Here is a 6,507-nt window from a genome sequence, read left to right as displayed (position 1 = left end):
ACTACCACAATACTCAAAATGACTACAGTAGGTCTGCTGTGTTGACAAGATGTTAAATCCCATTCCTTTACCAACTCGACAGGTTATTAAAATATAAGGAGTATTCCTAGAAAACGTGTACACAAAGTATAAATTTACATTACAGTAATCGTCTCGTCTATTAATGGTATAGGCCTACACATATATATTAGTTTACTTATAATACATTGATGACTTATCAATAGTAGTCTTTTGATTATATAATGGTCACATTACCACCAATTATTAATCAAATACAAAAAATCAAACACGTATATCTGTGTACTAAAACACGTCACTTAATTCACTGAGTTAAAGATGCATTATGCAGGATTTAGATAAAGATCTGACTCATAATAGTTAAAAAATAAATAATGGAAAGGGAATTTATCGTCGTTTGCAGAACAATGTAGTCTGGATTATCCATTTTTAAAATAAATCATTAACTGCCAAGCGAATTTAGGCTAAATCGGTTGAAAATCAAAACCATCCGAGGTTCTAGACAGTTGAGTATGGGCTAAATGAAAGATTTACTTCTTCAATAATGCATCTTTGAACAAAAACCATACAGGCCTACGGCCACCAGATCGAACTTGGGCCGTAAATAGAAGCATACTTTATCAACCAAATTCGGAGGCGACCCCAAGTTTCTAGAGGTACCGCGGTGACATCAACAAGGGACAATACCTTTTTTGCGAGAAGATTTGGAAACTACCTAATACGAAATCTAGCCATCCCTTATTTCTGGCCCTTACGATAGCATTGTCCGTATTGAGTTCACGATCTGGTACTTGCAGATTTATTCGGATACGTTTCGATACGATCAACACGTATATGATAAGATCTGATAGGATCACCACGATTACTCCACGATTAAAACCATGGTGATACTGGAACCTAGCATAATAAGACACGTGGTGCAATGTGTATCTATTTTTTTTGTATGGTCGACAATTTTTTCACGGTGGGGAGGGGGGCGAAACTTTTTGCGGGGAAGCCCCCCTCCCCTCCCCTTCGCCCGCCGGTGGTTGGAGGGGCAAAGCTGGGGCAAAGGCCAAGGTTAAGGGGGCAAAGGCACTAGCTTCAACTAGGGGTAGTATTTCAGGCACTGATCGTTGAGGTAAAGTGTCAAACTAACGGACTTGCGAATCGCGACAAAGCCCAATCCCGACCGCCAAATGGGGGACCATCCTCAGAAAATTTTGAAAAATAGACTGCGTTAAATGCTGTCTGACAGTATTTAGTCAGGCACCGATCGTCGTGATAAATAGATCTGACCAGATACCGTCCGTCGCCTGATCACTAGTTTATCCGACCAGAGATCAAAATGTCAAACGAACGGACTTGCGAACCTCAACGAAGTCACCTTGTGAGCGCCAAAGTAGCGAGTCCTTGTGGGGGTATTGGGGACTTCCCCAAGAAAATTTTGGGCAGACTTTGCTCTTTTTTTTTATCGTACCGACTTTAGTAATGATGATCGAGGCTAGCCTAAAATTCAAAAACTAATATCTCGGTTCAGAGTGAAGCAATTTGACTGAAATTTTCAGCATATTATATTTACGTTATCTATATTTTAAACTATTATAGCGAGAACTGTCAACTCTTTATCTAATTTCCCATAATGCCCGTTTAATACTGTTTGTTCAAACAATACCCAATGATACATTTTAAATGATTGTGATAAGTAACAATTTCTAATAATGTAGTAAAATTTCTACACCTGTCGAAATATTGATTTTTTTTGCACAAGTATCAATTATTGGCACGCAAGGCACTCCATATACAGTTGACGGTACTTGTTCTGTAAAATTTGTTGGTAAATTCTTAATCCATGTAACATTCTCGTACAAATCCCACATTTTCAAGAATATAGGCTGACTAGAAGGAATAAAATCAGATCACAAAAATCGAGTCATATAACAGTTTCAAAACTTGCGAAAGGGTATGCCTATTTAAATGGCCATATTTCAGTTCTTAGTCACTGTTATTGCTAGAGTCATATAACTTGCAGGTTTACATAAATTTGCATGTATTATTACATAATTGTCTGGGGGGGGGGGGCTTTACAAGCACTTTCCACTTGACATGGAATGACCCTAATACCTGTCGTTTATTTGAACTTGTTGATTCGATTAAATTACTTTATTCTGAGCGACGATATCAGCCTTTGAAGGTTTGACAAGATGTGAACACGGAATTTAACCACCGTACTGGTTATTCGAGGCTTAGCCTCGCTTTACCATTTTTCAATTAAATCATTAAATGGCCGAGCCGTTCTTATCTACTTAAATATGTTAATAAATGTCTAATGAATAGTTTATATAACATTTAAGGCCTAAAGAAAGCTCTGCAATAGGCAGATTTAGCTCTTGCATAATGTCTGTTTAAGCATATACATATCATAAAACAATGACTTCACTACGATGTTGTGGATAATTCAGGCTAACATTAATAGGCGGAGGACTGGGAAGTTCTAACTAGCTTAGTTTTCAAAAGTCGTTGCAACTCACCGCTGTGGAAAGTTTTAATATTTATTTCTCGAGAAATAACCCTAATGTATTGTAAACAAAACTGCCACACTCCAATTTATGTGCCAGAAACGTTTTAAGCAAATAATCTAAACGACAGCATTTTTTGTCCTCGCAATAATAAAAGTAGTGAGACGGCGAGCTTTCAGCCAATGAAAATCTAGTAAATAGCGAATAACAGTAAATACACGTGACCTTAAGGAGAATTTAATAGATCAATGTCGTTGTTTTGCTATAATATATTTAGGTCGATTTTTTTTAGCCAAACTCGTTGTAAATCATATTTCTAATGAAAAGAAAGTGCGCACTATTAATACTGGTATTTACCGGTGTCGGCTAAAATGTAATAAGTGCATAAATGTGAAAGATTTAGGTCAGCGATGACTCATTGGGTAGAGTGTCCAACTGACAGCTGCTCACCACTTGGCGATTATGTCACATGTGCCGTGTTTTCGGACCCTCCACCCCATCAGACGGAAAGTTTTCCCCGATGCCAGACAAGCTTTACCCCTCTTACCCCCGTGAAGCCGCTGTCGGTAATACCTGACGGGCTTGTCCTCTCTCAACAAATTTTAAGCTGTTTGTAGCCTGTGTAAATGTGATGAATCAATGTATTATTCTTAAGAAAGCAGGCCTACACGACACTGTGGAATTAATTTTTGCATGCATCGTGTTTAACGTCCCACCACAGCTCCGAGTATTAAGATAATTTGAGAAGGGTTGGAAATGTTGTTTGATAGCAATGATATAGGCCTATATATAATCGAATATAAATATAGATAATTGCCAAATATCAAAATCAATCAAGGTGTGTGAAGCTATATTTTATTAGAGGCTCTCTTCCTACTGTAGTCTTTGCGTGTGTAGACATACATACTTTGCATTGTCGAGTTCACCCTAATATTAACTGGTTAGAATAGATCCCCTAAGCCCACCCTTCCTCATCTCTAATAAAGTTGACACTGTAGCATCCAAATAATATAACTATGCATAAATCAAAGGCAAGGCCCAGCACCCCCCCCCCCCCTCATACACTGCTTAATCCCCAAACCCTCCATATAAGGTTGGAAATACCTTTTAATATCAATATACCCACAAAAGCACCCCTAATAAGGTTTGACAATGTAATAACAATTAACTGATGTTTTGTGGACAGTTATTTGTGTTTGCTAAATTATGACTTTTTGAAATTAATGCATAGGTATAATACAGGTTGTGTTCTAACAACTGGCTAAAATGTACCTTGTTTGTCCATTCCCCTATTTAAAAAAAAAATATATAGACTACTTGGTCTTGCTCAAAGGAGCGGTCTATGGGAGTTTTAAAAATAAATAATTTTTTTTAACATTATTTATTAAAGATAATTGGATTATAGAGCAGGCAACCCCACAATGAAATTACAATAATAAATCAAATACATAAATAAACACATATATATATTATATACACTCACATGTACACACTACACATACACTAATTCATTGATAATTAACATCAAACAACTGAGAAAAAATGTACCATAATAGACTAAAATAAATATGTATGCTGCACATGTCTGATATATAAAGAAATAGTTAAGATTTTTAATACATGTAGTTCAAAATTTAACCATTAAAGTAGCTAAGTCTCTAACTTAATATCATCCAAAATCTTCAACATTAAAAACACGATTTATTTGTCAAATTAAATCAACATTCATGTTGTGATCTCACCGGAAAAAGATGGGCTTTTGATATCCAATATTTAAGACAAAATAAACATTTTACCATTTGTACACGAATCGTGTACCATAATGCGCTTCAGCCCCAGTTGTATCAAGAGGCTCGAGGGACGAGGCTAGACACATTGCACCAAATCAAACGGCGTATATAGACTGGAATAACCAGACGCTAGAAATATGCACTCGCTTGAGACTGCTGGCTTATTGCGCCGAACATAAATGATTTGAAATTGGAGTAAAAACGGAAACCATTGAATGTAAATCAGTTTATATACATTCATACTACAGTATTATATGCGTTGCGACCAACTTTAGTCAATTTCTAGGTCTCAAGTGTTAGCGATTTAGCTCCTTTAAATATTACTGTAATGACTTTAATTGACAAAAGTTCTGATTTTAATGAAAATGAATATGGAAAAAAACAGTATGTACAAGCTCTGTTGATAAGATATGAATTTATAGGCTTGAATCAGCATACAATAGGTATGTAAAAACATATATACAAAGTCATTTTAAAATTTAATAAAACATGTTGATTTTGATTTTATAATTATACTAAATCATTCATGGACTAAAGTGTACAAAATATGCATAATGAATTTGTTATGGTTAATATATGTTATAGCGAGTTCAATGATAGGTTCAATATTAACAAAGATTACTTGAATTGTAAAACTGTTCAAAATTTAAACTCGACTAATGATACAGATTTAAAACATTAGTTTTACTACAAGATAAAACAAAATTATAATCCGATGGAATAACTTGAATTTAAAAATATCAGAAATTAAGAGAAAAAAAAATCACTAAACTTCAGCCGATCATAAGGGACAGACACAAAAAAACCCTGATGTAAGCGTTATAAACAATGTGAGAATATAACATTCAACTGAGGATAAAATCCATGCTCCCATATATTGCTTTAATTTTAGTAATGCCAGGTTAAAGGTGTACAAAGAATTTGGGATAGAAAATCATTTTAAAGAAAAGGAAAAAATAATAATACTTTTAAAACAAATATTTGTTAATGTAATAATGAAAATATATATTTTTTTTTTTTTTTATTGAGAATGTATTGATTATTATCTTTGTAACAATATATAGTTTTTACATTCAACATTCTTCTTCTTCATCATCATCATGATCATCATCATTATCATCCATAGCCATCTCTGTGGGTGTAGGTCTGGAATTTTGACAGTCTTTACATCCACATAGATCTGTACAGGAAAGAGCAGCAACTTTACAGGAACATCTTTTTGATTCACCTTTGAAGCTTCTTCCTTTGTTCCTAAAGGAAATAGGAAATATGATAGAAAAAACATAATTGTATGTCACATGTGTGAATTTTTTTTTTGAGCAATGCAATCTCTAAATGAAATCAAAATCTAAAATTGCTTATTTAAATAGCATTTCCGCCTGTAGGATCAATAATCTTTGCAGATCTTTTTACGGCTTAGACTAATTGCCTTTAATTTTTCTGTAAAGGCTATTCCAAACTATGCTCCCACAAGACGGCAGGTTTTAGACCAATCACCGACGGAATATAAATTTGACAAAGTTCCATGGAATCTGACTAAAATGATTCTAATAAGAATGTAATTTTAAATATTATGTGCTGTACTCCATATTTCTAATATTTCTTTATTGAAAATGATATTTCATAACCCTTGACATTGTAATTAATGACTAATGTAATTTGTTAGTTATGTTTCATAAAAATGTTTTGCCCTTCACCAGTTTAGGCTTCAGTTTTGTTTTAAAACTTGAAAGTTTGCCCACCACCGGTTTGCGTGATACCATGTATTGTGAACAAGTACTTTATATATTTCTTAACAACAACCAACGTGAACACTCACAGCCTAGAAAAAAATTTAAATACTAAGACTAAGAAAATAATAATAATAAAATAACTAATAATAATATACAAACATACCTTCGAACACATCTCGATACGTGATTGCAATGTTTTTTTCTTCTCCATCCAAAGTCTGCCACTGTTTTGAATATTCCACACAATGCCTCCAGGTGTTGCCGTTAAAAACCAGTAACTTGCAGGGCTGTGTAGCATTCTGATGAATAAGGCACTTCATTTTTCTGGTCAGAATGCCAGAAAAATGTGTCCTTGTTGACTATAATACGCCATGATTGAAGGATCGGGGCTAAACGTTTTCTTTATTTTGATTGGCCAAAATGGCACTCGGCAACAAACTTCGCGTGTATTCCTACGTACGCGTGTAA

The sequence above is a fragment of the Patella vulgata genome, chromosome 1, assembly GCF_932274485.2.
Source record: "Patella vulgata chromosome 1, xgPatVulg1.2, whole genome shotgun sequence".
NCBI classification, from domain to species: domain Eukaryota; kingdom Metazoa; phylum Mollusca; class Gastropoda; family Patellidae; genus Patella; species Patella vulgata.
This window is presented reverse-complemented; position numbering follows the sequence as displayed.